Source organism: Hyperoodon ampullatus (genome assembly GCF_949752795.1).
Source record: "Hyperoodon ampullatus genome assembly, chromosome: 2".
NCBI lineage: Eukaryota > Metazoa > Chordata > Mammalia > Artiodactyla > Ziphiidae > Hyperoodon > Hyperoodon ampullatus.
Window position 1 is genome coordinate 18,831,105 of NC_136915.1, and position 18,120 is coordinate 18,849,224.

Here is an 18,120-nt window from a genome sequence, read left to right on the forward strand (position 1 = left end):
CCACATCCACGTCACGTGCACAGCTCGGCGGCCATGGCCCAGCTGGGCACCCGCTCCTGCCAGTCCACACCTGGAGGACTGATGCTGCAATGACTGCCATCAGCTACGACTGCCACTGAGAAGGATTGCTCCTACATCTGGGTTTGTTTACAGCCATTTGTGGACTCGGGGGTATTTTGGTCAGGGGTGGATTTGGTTTGGGGGGGCGGGGTTTGTTGGTTGGTTTTTTTTTTTATGACAATGAAGTGACACTTTGACATTTCCTACCTTTTGAGAACTTGATCCTTCTCCAGGAAGAAGGTGCTTTCTGCTTACTGACTTAGGCAATACACCAAGGGCGAGATTTTATATGCACACTTCTGGATTTTTTATATGGTTTTCATTGACACCCTTCCCTCCTCCCCCCTGCATAGAGTTCCCACCTGCTGCCAGGCCTCACCAAAGCCAACTGCCACAGGGCCATCTGGGCCATTCAGAGACTGAGTGAGATTTGGGTGGAGGGTGGGGGCCGAGGTGGAGGAGCATCCCACCCCAGGACTGTTTTTGAAAGCAACAGATTGAGGAGGAGGAGGAGGCTGCAGGGCCAGAAGCCTCTGCCCACATCTCCATCTCCTTCTGTCCCGGTCTATCCAGTACTTTCCAGGCAAACAGGCCCCTTCGAGGTTCCTGAGTGCCCTCGGATGGCCAGAACCCGGTTTTGTCTCTGGGAGCCTAAACCAGGCTGCATCCGAGGCCAGGACCCAGATCATTCACTGTGATATCCCAGCCCTCCAGAGCATCACCCTCGGACCATGTGCAGGTGTGCTCCTCCCCTCCCCTTCCAGGAAAGCATGTGATTTCTCTCCCACCTCTTTCCCTCCACCAGACCTTTGCCCAGGTCTGAAAGTCTTGGCCATGGGAAAATAATCAGCCAAGGAGTCTGGCCACAGACTCTCTCCTATGAGCAAATGCAGCTACCTGAGCAGAACAATCGGTTAGTGAACTGAATGGAAATAAACACTTTAGTTAGAAAATGACCCCTGTTCTCTGTCAGTTCCAACAGAGACCCTGGCACCTTTGGGACATGTCAAGTGACCCATGATGCTCTTCTAAGGGACTTTTCCTACCTCAGGGTTCCAGAAGGCCCAGGGCTGAGAAAACACATGGAGGACACCAGTGGTCCATGTCGCCTTTCTGGCTCTGGCTTGTCAAAAGCACAGGCAATGAAAGAAGTGAGTCGTAAGTGGCTCAGAACTTGGAGTCTGATGCCCTGCGGATCAGTGTGAACCACTGCAGGACACATTAGGAGCAGGGAGGTGACAGCAGTGCACTCGCTCTTTTGGGCCAGAGAAAGGGGGCCCAGGTATTAAGTGAGCTGTGATGGCGGCAGCGTGAGGGTCCCGGAGAACCCATGGATCCGCAGTCAAAGCCACAGGTATTATCACCTTATCCTGGTCAACTCTAATTATCCTCTGAGCAGATGGACTTCTACTCACGTACAATCAAAATTCTTTGTGTGGAAGGAGGAGGCTGGGGAGGGGGAGCCAGGGACGCCACATCTCAGGACCTTTCCCTTTGTCCATGGGAGGCTGACCAGTGAGAAAGATTCATGCCGCAGGTGGTCACCTAAAGGCCCCTCAGTGAGAGCAAGCATCCAACACGGACCAGCCTGTCATCTGTCACTCACCTGTTCTCAGAGCCCGAGATGCAAGGGGAAGGAAGGGATTAGAGGGGAGCATGGGCCCCCCCAGGGGGAACAGCAGAGCAAGCCACAAGGAAGGCATTGGCTGGTTTCCCACGAACTGGCCAGCCTTGGCCCAGCCAGCTGCCCTTTGTGCCCCAAAGATGCCCAGCACGGGTGGCAGCTGTCCCGACACACAAGGTCACCTTCTGGAGGGAGCTGCCCTGATGCTCTTCAGATTAACTCTGTCTCCTCAGCCCGTCCCCCCAACTGCTCTGGGGCCCCATAGGGGGCTGGCAGTCGGTGCTTCCTGTCAGATGGCTTCCTGTCCTAAGCCGCTAGGCTGGTGTCTGCTAGCCAGCACGTCTGCCCATCCACCCTTCAGGTCCTGAGTCCTCCGTGGTCCTGGGCCTCCACGTGCCTGGTTCTCAAGAGTTAGGGTGCTACCCAAACCCTCTGTCTCTACTTCAGGGTAACAGACAGACATCGCTGTGACTGTCCCGGGTGCAGGCAGATGCTCACCTCTCCCCGCTGCTGGGGCAGCTCCCCCCGCCACCTCTTGCTTGCTTCTCAGTGGGGATGGTGGGCCATGCTGCCAAGCGCCTTCCACTGATGGCTGCCTGCTCGCCCGGGCACACGGCTCTGAGCCACCCGCTGCCTGGTTACTAATCCTTTCCTGGCTCAACCTCCCCAAGTGCCAGCCCCCACCTGCCCAGCAGTGTGAGAGGAGTTTCCGGCCGCTCTGCACACAGTTGGTACTTGAGGAAAGAAAGCTGCCTTGCAAACATGGGCCAGGGCACCATGGAAATGGGGACCAGCTGCTCTGAGAGGGTGTGACAGGCAGATCTTCACAGCACCAGGCTGGGTAATAGAGAGCCATGCTGTCGCCCCCGCTCCTACTGCCCCAGAAGCGCCCCCAGATGGGTCAGATGGGTTACTGTTGATGATCAGCAGGCCTCTTCCTGGGGGATGATGCTCTAAATGTCTTATCAACCGGTAAGATGTGGGCAAACCAATCAGAATAGGTGATGGCCGTAGTGCTACACCAAAAGGCCCCAGAGTAGGGGCTAGGGTGGCGGGGGCAGTCGGGGATACTTAGGGACTTGGGCCGGTGGCTGTTCGCTACCCAGTGGTGCCTCCTGCTCAGATGGCATCAGCTGGACTTTCCCCATCATTTCTGGTCGGTCCCTCTCAGGGAGCTCTCTGCCACCCCCTTGTGTGCACTCACTAGCTTTGCGCCCCCCTCAGATCAGGGGCTCATCTCCAGAAGACTAGGAGCCCCCGCCCCGTGCCAGCCCTTCCTCACCCCTGGCTGAAGCACAAGCAGCAGTCATGGCCCCAGACCACTGCCCACCCCGGTGCTGGGCCCTCAGCCACTTCTGGCTCTCCCCTGAGCCCCTGAAGTTCCAAATGGTACCAAAGGTTGGATGACTTGTCCGAGGAAATAATGTAAATGCATTCGAAGGTCAGGATGAGGCATGATGCTAGGGAAAAAGCACACTGCCACCAGAGTGGCAGCTCTGACCACTAACTTAAGACACAGATCTGGGCAAGCCAGCTCCCCTGAGCCTCACTCTCGCGTTTGTAAAATGAGAGGACTGGACTGGGTGAGCCAAGCATGCGAAACACTTTGTACACTGCGGCCCTGCGAGGGGGTGCTGGGGGAGAATGGGCTCAGAGAGAGGAAGTAGCTTGTTCAGGATTCCATAGCCAGGAAGAGGCAGAGCAGGGCTGTGTCTACCTGCTTCCAATGCCCACTCCACCACACTCAGATGACACGAAGCACCTGATGTCTGGATGCTGGTTGGTAAGAGAAGGGAAAGAGGAAATGGGCTGGGATTGTCACGGAGGGCTTCACAGAGGAGGCTGTCTTGACAATAACAGACGTTGAGAGAAAGGTCACTCCAAGTGGGAGGTGCAGTGTAACCAAAGATGCAAAGGGCAGAATGGTTAGCAGTTAGGAGTCGTTTCTGGATGGACCGGAGCAGTGCTGGAAGGCGGGGGCTGGTTTAAGGGGAGGTTGAGGCAGTTTGGACACGATGCACAGTGCAGCCACAGCAGGTTCTTGAGAACAAGAGTGGCAGAGTCAGCCTCAGGTGCTAGAAGGAGCAGTCGGTTCGGCCATCAGATGGGAGCAGGATGCCTCACAGCTCCCCTTCTCCCCCGGAGTGGGGAAAAGCCCCCTGGAGAAGCCCTCATTTATTCCCGGAGAACCCAGGCCCTGCTGCTTCCTTTTCCATCCTCACTCACTGACGCAGATAATCCAAAGAGTCATTTCAGCTGCTTGGAACAGCAGGGTTGGATTTTGTGCTACCTGATTCTTAATTCAGCTGCATTCGCCTGAGATGCCCACCCCGTTTCCTCCAGGCCAGGCACTGAGAGAGCTGCCACTCATGGCCAGAGCGGAGTAGACGTGGGTGGTGGTAAGGGCACGGGAAGGCAGGCAGAGCCCCACGGGGGGCAGAGCGGAGTGATGAAGCGAACAGGGCTGGGGGCTGGGTAAGTGGTATGCAAACTGCTCAGGAAGCCCATCTCTGCCCCATCGCCCTGGCCCTGGAGAGATCACCCAGACATGCTGTTGGAAGGGGGCGGGGTCCTGCCCTTTTCTGTAGTGTGTTATGCTGGGGAACCCAGAGGGAGGTTAGGGAATCTCACCACACATGCATGCTCCACCTTGCCCACCTTGACCCAGCCTCCCATGAAATGGCTCCTACCATAAAACAGCATGGACTATGGCCTCGAAGCTGGCCAGATTCCCCTTCAGGGAAATCAAAGGAAGTGACTTGGCCTTTGTTCTGTGACACAAGAAGACTCAGGGACTCCCCATCAGAGGCTGGTCTCAGGAGGCTGATGCCACAGCAACTGCACTAATCGCTGAACACTTAGCCTACACCAGTCCCACGTGCGGGACCCTATGGGTGTCACCATCCCCACTCTATGAGTGAGGAATCAGATTCTCAGAGGTGATTCCCAGAGGATTCCAGCCAGGCCGTGTGCCTGCTCCACCCTGACCCCCTAAATCAGAATAGCCAAGGTTGGGCTTAGGAGCCCCTGTTTTTAACAAGCTCCTCCAGGATATTCCTCCAGACACTGAAATTCTCTCTTCACTTCCCCCACGATGAACTGTGCCCTGATGTCTGCAGGGAGAGGGTCTGGCGTAGACAGGGATTAGGAGAAAGCAGGACATCGTCAGATAAGATGCCCAAACTCAGACATGGATTAGGACCCATGAAGTGGGGGAAAGGGCTGACCCTCAGGAATGTATTGAGCTAAGCTTTCAGGAAAATTAGACCCCCCGCCTCCCCAGACCCAGAGTCTGTCTGAGTTTAGCTTCACAGCTTGAAGGCTGCTTCAGGAAAGCTGATATAGCAAGAAGGAACAGGAACCTAATACTTCACAGAGGCCCAGCAGTCCTCCCAGGGCCACCCTCTGGAGACCCCACAGGCCTCAAGGCTATGATCCAGGTCTGTTCACTCAGCACCTGGCCAGGTGGGCCGGACAAAGGCAGGGTGGGGCTTCCAGCTGGACCTGGAGCTTCATATAACTCCCTGCTACCAGCCTCTGCTACCCAGACTAAGGCACGGCTTTCCCTGGAGGAAGAGGCAGTGAAGGTCCTGTGTTTACTCAGGGTCTAATGGCCCCTGCTGGAGGAGGGGAAAGGGAGATGGCAGAGGGAGGAGGTCAGAGCCAGGCCCACATACACTCTGGGGCCCTGCTGACTCTGCAAGAGTCCAAAACTCTAACATTCCATGGGTGAAGATTCCAGCAAAACCTCATAATTCTAAGATTCCAACAGGATTCCATGTTTTTAAGATTCCACTACCATATGATTCTATGCTGCCAATTCTTGAAATTTCAAGTCCCATTGTTCAAGTCTGATCCCCAAACCTGAGGGTCCCAGCAGTGACAAAGCACAAAGAGCAAGAAAGAAAGAGATGGGGAGGGAGACAGCTAAAAACAAATACTAACAACTCCATCCTTTGAATCTGAATCACCTCCTTCTGAGTGTGATGGTGGATTTCCCTCCCTGGTAGAGGGGTAGAATTGCCCACACCTGGCCCTCCCAGTGGCCGGGGAGCTGACTACCCCAGGCTGCAGCAAAGCCCCACACAGCCCTCAGTGCCCACTGGCTGGTGGGCTAGACAGCTCAGTTCAGGAGCCTAGTAGGGGCCCCAGTGGCTCAGTTTAAGGAGGGACTCATCTGGGGTGGACACCCCCCACCCCCTTAGAGAGGAAGCTGCAGGGCCAGGGATTTGCTGAGGAATCTTTCCCAAGCACACCACCCCCCTGTTCAGAACCCAAGTCTTAACACTGGGAAGCCATAGGGTCTTGCTGCAAACCCCAGAGTCAGGTGCCTTCCCTCCAACAGTCAGGATGCAACTTCCGTGACCACACAGTCCCTGCCTCCATACAAAGGACCCCCTCACCTCCCAGCTGAGACCACTGCCTATGGAATCTGGGAGACCAGCTGAAAGAGGTGCCTCTGGGTTGCTCAGAGCCTGGTAATCAGTCTGGCTGCTTTCCCCTCCGTGGACAGGGACTCTGGTGGGCAGGGGGCAAGAAATTGAGCCCCTGAGGTTGGCCTGGGGTAGGACCGGCAGGGACACTCACTCACAGCCAGCCTCTTTCGACTCCACAGAAGAGCAATTCCTGGTTGGCCATGCCCAGCCCCAAACCCTAATCATAGCTGCTATTTCTTGAGTGCCAACAGTGTGCAAGGTGCTGTGCTTAACTTCTTATACACGGTGTCTTGCTTAACCCTCACACAGCTCTGTGAAACAGGTACAATTATTATTCCCCCTCCACAAACTAGGAAACTCAGAGACGTGTGTGGTAGCCTTCCCAGGTCACACCGTCAGCCAGTGGTCTCTGGCCCAGTATCTGCCCTCGTAATCACTATGCTACGCCGCTACCTGTGGTCCCCACTCAGCCCCGCCCCACTGTCAGACCCTTTGCCAATCAAATCCAGATCCCCAAGGAGCACCCTGTTTGGGGGCACTCGGACACCCCCTCTGAACTTGGCCTCCTGAACCCGCTGTCTGAGCCATGGGCAGTGGGTGTGGGCACCTGGACTGCCCACCGCCGAGCGGTTCACTCTAACCTCGGCCAGAGTTCACAACTGGGGCCCGTGGGGTCTGGTGTGGTTTCACAGAACTCTGTTTCTTCTGGTCACAAATATGGGTTTTCCTGACAATGCTGGGGAGTCAGGGAGGGACGCAGCTGGGGCTCTGTTGGTTGTGGGTCAGCCCTGGCTCCCGGGACCCCCACTGTTATGACCGAGGAAATCTCACCAACTGGCTCCATGAGCAACCCTGAGCCTGTTACTCCAATGCCTTTGTAGGAGTATTTTTAGCAGAACCTTTTTTTTCCCCAAAATAAATGTGAATTGCAAAAATTATTACTTGGACTCACAGTATTTTTTCTCCCTGAGGTTCACCAGGGAACAAACAGGAGCTCCTAAAGGTCCTCAGCAGGTTTCTGAAGAGTGACTAGGAGTTTTCCAGGGCTAAGGATGAAGCCAGGGTTGGGGCTGGGGTGGGGACTTGGCCTGGGGTGTTGAACTCGAGCAGTAATTCCTAAGTGTTCTAAGAACATTCATTCATGTTTAAGAGCTCGAGCTCTGCTGTCAGGGGGTCCTAGGATTTGAATCCCAACTCTGCCATTAGTTAGCTATGTATCCTTGGAGAGGGCACATCATTGCTCAGAGCCTCATTTTCATGTCTGTAAAATGGGGCAATAATGCCTAACTCCTGGAGTAGAGGTGAGGATGAAATGAGATGAAGCCCGTCAAGTGCTCAGCACTCACAACCGTTAGCTCTTAGTATTTTGCCGGGAGGAAGCAGGGCCCATGTCTGTCATACACTCTGCTGTGTTCTCCACAATGAGGACAAAGCCTGACTCATAGCAGGCTCTCAATAAACGTGTGTCAAATTCAAGAAAGGGGATTTGGGGGAGGGTTCCATGGTCAAATACGTTAGGCAAATTCTGGGCTTGGGCAAGTTGATCAGATTTCTTTACTTCGGGATATTGCAGAGCCTTAACTATGCCAAAAGCACAATGTGAATCTCTAAAAAAGTGTTATCATTTGCAGGGTCTCCCCTTGTGGAGGGAGCAGCTCTCAGTGTCCCTGGGAGTATAATTGGAGAAGTTCCCCAGCGTCTGGGTACTGCCCTGGTGCTCAGAGGGAGAGCGGTGCTGAGGCTGAAGCTGGGCCCACAAACATGTGGGGGTAGATGTCAGAGGGGAGGGTAGTGGGAGGTCTACCTGATGGCTTGACATTCAACCAGGGAGAGCATGACAGACCCTACCTTGCAAGACCTTTGTGAAGCTTAGATAGTTAACGGGTGCCACAGTGCCCAGCAGAGAGCCTGGCACATAGCAGGGGCTCAGTAAGTTACTCCCTTACTGCCCCCAGGAGCAGCCCTGCCATACCGGTTGGGATGGAAGGCAGGGGGATGGACTGAAGGGTGAGCTAGGCCTCCTTTCTATGGAACCACTCTGCCCCCTGGGGGCTGAGGCTGATAACAGGCCAGACCTGAGCCTCAGAGGAAGCTTGGCATCCTGGGCTGGTGGGGTGTGGTGACGACTTGACTCTCTGCCCCCTGCTCCCCACCCCAGCGAAGGTCCCGGCCAGTGGGTGGGGACCTAGAGGCACAGTGATGGGGCAGAAAGCAGAGACGTTGAACCAAAGGTTATCCCCTTACCAGCTGCCCTAGATGCCTCTTCCCAGCTCCCAACTCCTGACTTAATAATACTGTGTCTCGGGTCCAGGATGTTGGCTCCAGAATTTCTCTACAGTAAGAACCCAGGAGCAGCCAATCTGGTTGGGATGAGGAACTAGGAAATTTCTCCTGAGGTTGTAGTTACTCGGCCAGCATGCTCTTTATCCGCAGATCTCAAGTTTATCGGGCATGGCTCGGGGAGGAGGCAGCTGATGGAGACTGCCACCCCCGGCACCACCATCCACACTGTGTCGCTGAGTGCCCAGAGCCACCAGAGAGGCGTATTACCAGGGGTGTGCTAGTAAGTGTGTACCAACCAACTCGCCAAGCATACTTCAGGAATGCTGGCTGACACCTCTATTTGAGTCAAGGAGTAAGATAAGAGTGAAACAATGGGGGAGGGAGGAGGGAGGAGGGACAAGACAGGGGAAGGGGATTAAGAGATACAAACTGCCAGATATAAAATACATAAGATACAAGGATATAATATACAGCCCAGAGAATATAACCAATATATATATATATTTTTCGGTACGCGGGCCTCTCACTGTTGTGGCCTCTCCCGTTGCGGAGCACAGGCTCCGGACGCGCAGGCTCAGCGGCCATGGCTCACGGGCCCAGCCGCTCCACGGCATGTGGGATCTTCGCGGACCAGGGCACGAACCTGTGTCCCCTGCATCGGCAGGCGGACTCTCAGCCACTGCACCACCAGGGAAGCCCTATAACCAATATTTTATAATAACTTTAAATGGAGTATAATCTATAAAAACATCGAATCACTGTGTTCCACACTTGTAACCAAAATAACACTGAAAATCAGCTATACTTCAATTTTTTTTTAAGTGAAACAACGAAGGTTTATGTTGGAACTTTTCTCGCTCCACAATGCCATGGATGACTTCTTTACTGAATCAGATAATAGTTTTCAAATACTGGAAGAATATTTCCTCAGTTTTTTTGTGCTATTCACTACGTCACAGTTTTCGATTTAATCTGCATTAACATGTTATCCATTACTTTCTTAGGTCTGGACAATCAACACAATGATAAATAAATCAAGCCCTGATGGGCAGCAACTGCCATTTTCTACAGTGTAAGTGGCCATCAAGGTCAATTTCAAACTACCAGTGTGAGTCACTGAACAACAGACTTTGGAAGAGATGCTCAGTAACGTATCTTTTTTTTTTAAATAAATTTATTTATTTATGGCTGCGTTGGGTCTTCGTTGCCGTGCACGGGCTTCTCATTACAGTGGCTTCTGTTGTTGCGGAGCACGGGCTCCAGGTGCGCGGGCTTCAGTAGCTGTGGCTCGCAGGCTCTAGGGCACAGGCTCAGTAGTTGTGGCGCACGGGCTTAGTTGCTCCGTGGCATGTGGGATTTTCCCGGACCAGGGCTCGAACCCGTGTCTCCTGCATTGGCAGGTGGATTCTTAACCACTGCACCACCAGGGAAGCCCAACATATCTTTTTTATTTTTTGGCTTATGAACAGAAATGTGTTTCTCACAGTTGTAGAGGCTTGCAAGTCCAAGATCAGGGTACCTGCATGGCCCTGGTTCTGGGGAGGGCTCTCTTCCGGGTTGCAGACTGCGAACTTATCCTTCTCATTGTGTCCTCATGTGGCAGAAAGCAGAGCTCAGCAACACATGGTTACATAATATTTCCAAAATTCAGATACAATAGATGTAAATAACCTCAAGAATACAAATAACAGTAATACATAGTAAAATAATTAGGAAGCGATTTGTTTTGAGTGTTGTCTTTGTTTTTAACACACTTTATGCTATTGTAAATTTATATAATTTTTAATGATGGCATTGTTTAATAACTGCTTCACAAAATTCCTGAAAATGTAACAACTGGCTCCAGCACTACCCTGGGCCCTTGTCCTGTTTTACAACAGTAGAAACTGAGGCTCACAGAGATGGGGTGTCTTAACTGCTCAAGGTCAAGATGAATGGGGCTTGGTTGGGGTAACACCCAGGTATATTTTACTCTAAAACTGAGTTCTTTCCACTGTTTCTTAGATTTTCAAACTCCCTGCTCAGGAAGATCTGGAATCTTCTCTCTCCACACCTTTTCTGCGTTCCTAGGGTACTTCAGCACAATATACAGAATTTCCTCTTCCTCCTCCTCCCTCTTCAAAACCAATCCTGAGGCTGGACCCTCCCCTCATACTATTCCAGGGACACTAAACCCTGGAGACTCTGAGGCCAAAGAAGGAGACCTTAGGTCCAGGGGAGAATGAGAGATGTCCAGCCCAGCTGGCACAGGCTCGGGTGACCTGCCCCAAAAAGCTCACCCTTAGCTCACACCTCTAAGTGGTAGAAAGAGCTATGGGGCCCTGCAGAGCTGTGATGGAACCCCACTGATAAACTTGTGACCTTGGGCAAGTCACTTCACTTCCTGGAGTAAAATGGGGCTTATAATCCCTACCCTCAGGGTTGCCATGACAATTATCTAAACACTGCCTGACTTCTTTCGCAGTTTCCTTAAATGGTGTGATTGAGTGGATGCCAGGGAGCCCCACACTTGTCCCTGAGGCCTGGAATTCCATCATAAAGGGTCGCACCTTGGGTTTTCAGCATTGCCTTCTTCCAACTGTTCTTTTTAATTCCATTATGCTTGGAGAAATAGGTGATCAATTCCGAGTGCCCTCAAGAGGGAGTCTGTTCAGGCTTCTTCCCTGACTGAGGCCCTGGGATCTTCCCCTCTTCCCTCTCTCTTCCTCCTGTAGGTGGGAAAGCTGTGGCATGGCCTCCCTGGCACGAGGTCCACAACCAGAGGTCCTGGCTTGGGTCTTCCCTTCATGAGTCTTCATCTTACCAGAAGGGAAATCCCACCATATTATCTGAAGTCCTTGTAGGTCATTCTGAAAGGCTCATGGTTCACTGCAACCAGCCCTTAATGTGTCTGTCCCTGACCAGTCTTGACCCCTCCCAGCTGCCCACAGTGACCACTAACCATAGGCCAGAGACTGACTGATGGAAGATGCCAGATGACTTGACCTTCATTCTGGCTCTGCCACTATATGCCTGTGTGATCACAGCAAGTTGCTTCCCCTCTCTGAGCTTCATTCTTCTAACAGCAGACTTTTTTTTTTTTTTTTTCTGTACGCGGGCCTCTCACTGCTTTGGCCTCTCCCGTTGCGGAGCACAGGCTCCGCACGCGCAGGCCCAGCGGCCATGGCTCACAGCCCCAGCCGCCCCGCGGCATGTGGGATCCTCCCGGACCAGGGCTCGAACCCATGTCCCCTGCATCGGCAGGCGGACTCCCAACCACTGCGCCACCAGGGAAGCCCAGCAGACATTTTTTGAGTGTGTTCTCACGCCAGGCACTGTGCCGGGAACTGGGTTACATACACCCGGGAGCAGGAGAGACAAGGTCTCTGCCTTCGTGAATTCGACAGCCCTTATTTAAGCAAAGAAATGGAATAAAGGCAAATTGTCACAAGTCCTTGGAAGGAAACCAGCAGGTGTTCATGATGCCAGTTGGAGAGGGCAGCAGACTTTAGACAGAGCAGCAGGGATGGTTTCCCGAGGGAGAATTTGAGTAGACAGCTAACCAATGAGGAGAAGGCAGCCACGTGAAAACCAGCGGAAACAGAAATGCGACAGGCCCCCCGACTCCTCACCATGGAAGGAGACTTCAAACGCTGCAACTCGCAGCCCTGAGTCCCAAGGAGGTGCCCAGCAGACCTTGTACAGGAGAAAAGGGAGGGCCTGGTGGGCTGAGCTTCGCCTCCACCTCCAACTCCACCTCCTCCAGAATAATTCTGCTTTTAACTGTTTTAAAGATTGGATTTGGATGTTTCTGAGACAAAAATGATATAGCTGAGGGCTTCCCTGGTGGCGCAGTGGTTGAGAGTCCGCCTGCCGATGCAGGGGACATGGGTTCGAGCCCCGATCTGGGAGGATCCCACGTGCCGCAGAGCGGCTGGGCCCGTGAGCCATGGCCGCTGAGCCTGCGCGTCCAGAGCCTGTACTCCGCAACGGGAGAGGCCACAGCAGTGAGAGGCCCGCGTACCGCAAAAAAAAAAAAAAAAAAAAAAAAAAAGATATAGCTGAAAGATACTCAGAAACCACTAGAAACTCATCTCACTCGTGATGAGATGATGGCGAAGAACTCTTCCAGGTCTAAATCTTAGGCTCTCTGCATTCATGACATAAAGGGTGACTGCTAGGGTCACAGAAGAGGGAGTGAGAAGCCTGCAAATGCCCTTGGAAGGACGGGGCAGGGCAGGCAAACCTCTCGTCCATGGCTACATGAGCGGTGATTCTGGAACTCAAAGAGCCCCTAGTTGTGCAACCTTGAGTGGGTTGCTAAACCTTCCTGGATCTCAGTTTCCACCCCCTTGACCTGCAGGTGTATAAGTTTCCTGTTGCTGCCGTAACAAATTACCTAAAATTGCTAAATAAATTTAGTGGCTTAAACTACACACATTTACTGTCTTACAGTTGTGGAGTTTAGAAGTCCAACACAGGGCCCACTGGCCTAAAAATCAAGTGTCAGCAAAGCTGTGTTCTTCCTAAAGGCTCTCGGGAAAAATCTGCTCCCTTGCCTTCCCACCTTCCAGAGGCTGCCCGCACCTTGGCTCCCGGAGGTGGGGGCGAGCTTGTTCCTTACATGGGGTGAGGGTAGGGATGTGTCCAGGGGTTGGGCCAGAGGGGTGGCTTAGGTGTTTTGTCCACCCCTCTAGTGGTGTTGTGTGCAGGGGCCATGTTCAGTACCCTGCTTTTGCTCCCAGCACCCTGTTTTTGCTCCAGGCTCTTCAAAAGTGACAGTTGGGTTTTTTGATCTCTTTGTATCTTTTGGGTCCAGAATTTGCCCCAACTGCCCATGCATGCAGTTATTTTTAGTCCCATACAGTTTCTTTGTATTTTGCTGCTCAAGGAGAGGTGTGTCCAGGTGCAAGCATTGCAGCACTGCAGCAAAGGGTCCCAGGTCCCAGCCTGTCTCACCAATAACCCAAGGTAGTGTCCCCATCTCAAGATCCTTAACTTAATCACAACCATAAAGTTCTTTTTTATCATATAATGTTAACATTCACAGGTTCCAAGGATTAGGATGTGTACATTTCTGGGGGGTCATTATCCAGCCTACCATAATTGAACTTGATCAGAATTTAAAATTTTTGCTCTGTGAAAGGCCCTGTTAAGACAATGAACAGACAAACTACAGACTAGAAAATATTTGAAAACTATATATCTAACAAAGGAATAGTACCTAGAATATGTAAAGAATTCTCAAAACTCAACAATTTTTAAAATCCAATTAGAAAATGGACAAGACATAAAGAGACATTTCACTGAAGAGGATATACAGATGGCAAAAAAGCATATGAAAAGATTTTCGATATCATTAGTCATCAGAAAATTAGAATTACAAAAATAAAAATAGTAACAATACCAAATGCTGGCCAAAATGTGGAGAAACTAGATCACTCATACATTGATGGTTGGAATATAAAATGGTACAGCCACTCTGGAAAATAGTTTGGCAGTTTCTTTTTTTAAAAAGGTATCATTCAACCATCAGTTGCCCTCCTGGGCATTTATCCCAGAGAAATAAAAACTTATGTTCACACAAATACATGCAAACAAATGTTCAAAGCAGCTTTATTCATAACAATCTAAAATTGGACAACCTAGATGTCCTTTACCAAGTGAATGGTTGAATAAACTGTGGTGCATCCGTACCATGCAACCAACCACTACTCTGCAACAAAAAGAAACAAACTGTTGACACTTGCAACAACTTGAATGAATCTCCAGAGAATTATGCTCAGTGAGAAAAAAACCCCAAAGATTACACACTGTGTGACTCCTGTCAACAGAAATAATCAATAACCAATCTGTAATAAGAATAAAGGAAAGGGGGCTTCCTTGGTGGCACAGTGGTTAAGAATCCGCCTGCCAATGCAGGGGACACAGGTTCGATCCCTCGTCCAGGAAGATCCCACATGCGGCAGAGCATCTAAGCCCGTGCACCATAACGACTGAGCCTGTGCTCTGGAGCCCGCGAGCCACAACTACTGAAGCCCGTGCACCTAGAGCCTGTGCTCTGCAACAAGAGAAGCCACCACAATGAGAAACCCATGCACCACAAGGAAGAGTAGCCCCCTTTCGCCGTAACTAGAGAAAGCCCTCACGCAGCAATGAAGACCTAATGCAGCCAAAAATAAAATAAATAAACTTAATTAAAAACAAAAAAGAATAAAGAAGAGTTTTATTTGAGCCAAACTGAGGACCAAAGCCCAGGAGACAGACTCTCAGGTAGCTCTGAGGAACTGCTCCAGAGAGCATGTTTTTCAGCGCAATTTTATATCTTGTCAGAACAAAGAACATCAAACATGACAGGGGTACATTCCTTCAAAGTTTCTCCCAAAATACAGATTTGTACATACATAGGAAGTCAGTATGGCCTTGGTGCCTGGGGAGGGAGACTAATCATCGAAGAAGTAGTAGCATTGACATCCCAGGAAGGGAGGCATTTATCTCTGTATTCAAAACGGAATTCTTTACTTCTGGACAATGCAACCTTTTCTTTAATGGTTAGAGGAAAGCAACAGTGTATGTTTGATAAGCCACAAAGACAAGCTAAACCATGTATGTATAAGCCAGAATGACTTTCCCATACCTCAATATGTGAAAATTTCTTCCATCACTCCATTGATATAATATTCTTGAAATGACAAAATTACATTAATGGAGAACAGATTGGTGGCTGCCAATGCTTAAGGACAGGGTGGGTTGGTAAACAAGTGAGTGTGGCTAGACAAGGGCAACAGGAGGGATTCTTGTGCTGATGAAAATGTTCTGTATCTTGACGGTATCAACATCAATAACTAGCTTATGATATTGTACTATAGTTTTTTAAAATATTTATTTATTTATTTGGCTGCACTGGGTCTTAGTTGCAGCACGAGGGATCTTCGTTGGGACATGTGGGATCCTTAGTTGCGGCACACAGGATCTAGTTCCCTGACCAGGGATCAAACCCAGGCCCCCTGCGTTGGAAGCACAGAGTCTTAACCACTGGACCACCAGGGAAGGCCCTGTACTATAGTTTTGCAAGATGTTTCCATGAGAGGAACGTGGATAAAGGGTACACTGATTATTTCTTACAGCTGTATGTGAATCTACAATTATCTCAAAATCAAATGTTTAATTTTTAAAAGGACATGCAAAATGCAAGCCCAAATTTTGTATTAGATTTATCAGGCATAAGACTCCTCAAAATTTTTAAACTTTTGCCCTTCAAAAGACATCATTAATACAAGGAAAAAGTGGGACTTCCCTGGCAGTCCAGTGGTTAAGACTCAGCACTTTCACTGCAGGGGGCACGGGTTCCATCCCCGGTCAGGAAACTAAGATCCCGCAAGCGACGTGGTTTGGCAAAACAAAACAAAACAAAACAACCACAGGACTACAGTGAGACAGGACTTCACAACCACTAGTGTGACTGAAATTGAAAAGACTGGCAATGCTAAGTGGTAGCAAAGATGTGGAGACATGGAACCACTGCATATGCTGGCAGGAACATAAAACGGTACCAGTGCTTTGGAATACTGCATGGCGTCACACCTAGATATTTACCCAAGAGAAATGAAAGCATGTATTCACACACAAAAAAGACTTATACAGGAATGCATTTTCATAAAGCCCCAATCCAGAAACAACCTAAATATCCATCAAAAGGTGAATGGATAAACAATTTGGTGGCATATCCATACAACTGAATACTATTCAGCAATCAAAAGGAACAAAATATTGATATACACAAAAACATGAATGAACCCCAAAAACATCCTTCTGAGCAAAAGAAAGCAGACACAAAAGCCTGCACTATATGATTCCATTTATAAGAAATTCTAATCTAAAGTGACAGAGTAGACCAGTGGCTGCCCGGGCCTGAGAGCAGGGGAGGGGACTGACTGCAAAGCAGTAGGAGGGACGTTTAGGGGATGATGAAACTTTTCTATATCTTGATTGTGGTGAGGGGTATACATTTGTCAAAATCATCAAAATGTACCCCGATAATGTGTACATTTCCTTTTATGTAAATTATAACTCTATAAGGTTTTTTTTTAACATCTTTATTGGAGTATAATTGCTTTACAATGGTGTGTTAGTTTTTGCTTTATAACAAAGTGAATTAGCTATACATATACATATTTCCCCATATCTCTTCCCTCTTGTGTCTCCCTCCCTCCCACCCTCCCTATCCCACCCCTCTAGGTGGTCACAAAGCACCGAGCTGATCTCCCTGTGCTATGTGGCTGGTTTCCACTAGCTATCGATTTTACGTTTGATAGTATATATAAGTCCATGCCACTCTCACTTTGTCCCAGCTTACCCTTCCCCCTCCCCGTGTCCTCAAGTCCATTCTCTAGTAGGTCTGCGCATTTATTCCCGTCCTGCCCCTAGGTCCTTCATGACCAGCTTTTTTGGTTTTGGGGGGTTTTTTTTAGATTCCATATATATGTGTTAGCATACGGCATTTGTTTTTCTCTTTCTGACTTACTTCACTCTGTATGACAAACTCTAGGTCCGTCCACCTCACTACAAATAACTCAATTTTGTTTCTTTTTATGGCTGAGTAATATTCCATTGTATATATGTGCCACATCTTCTTTATCCATTCATTTGTCGATGGACACTTACATTGCTTCCATGACATGACTATTGTAAATAGAGCTGCAGTGAACATTGTGGTACATGACTCTTTTTGAATTATGGTTTTCTCAGGGTATATATACCCAGCAGTGGGATTGCTGGGTCGTATGGTAGTTCTATTTTTAGTTTTTAAGGAACCTCCATACTGTTCTCCATAGTGGCTGTATCAATTTACATTCCCATCAACGGTCCACACCCTCTCCAGCATTTGTTTGCAGATTTTTTGATGATGGCCATTCTGACCGGTGTGAGGTGATACCTCATTGTAGTTTTGATTTGCGTTTCTCTAATGATTAATGATGTTGAGCATTCTTTCATGTGTTTGTTGGCAATCTGTATACCTTCTTTGGAGAAATGTCTATTTAGATCTTCTGCTCATTTTTGGATTGGGTTGTTTGTTTTTTTGATATTGAGTTGCATGAGATGCTTGTAAATTTTGGAGATTAATCTTTTGTCAGTTGCTTCATTTGCAAATATTTTCTCCCATTCTGAGGGTTGTCTTTTCGTCTTGTTTATGGTTTCCTTTGCTGTGCAAAAGCTTTTGAGTTTCATTAGGTCCCATTTGTTTACTTTTATTTCCATTTCTCTAGAAGGTGGGTCAAAAAGGATCTTGCTGTGATTTATGTCATAGAGTGTTCTGCCTAGGTTTTCCTCTAAGCGTTTTATAGTGTCTGGCCTTACATTTAGGTCTTTAATCCATTTTGAGTTTATTTTTGTGTATGGTGTAAGGGATTGTTCTAATTTCATTCTTTTACATGTAGCTGTCCAGTTTTCCCAGCACCACTCATTGAAGAAGCTGTCTTTTCTCCATTGTATATTCTTGCCTCCTTTATCAAAAATAAGGTGACCAGGGCCTCCCTGGTGGCGCAGTGGTTGAGAGTCCGCCTGCCGATGCAGGGGATACGGGTTCGTGCCCCGGTCTGGGAGGATCCCATATGCCGCGGAGCGGCTGGGCCCGTGGGCCATGGCTGCTGAGCCTGCGCATCCGGAGCCTGTGCTCCGCAGCGGGAGAGGCCACAGCAGTGAGAGGCCCGCATACCACAAAAAAAAAAAAAAAAAAAA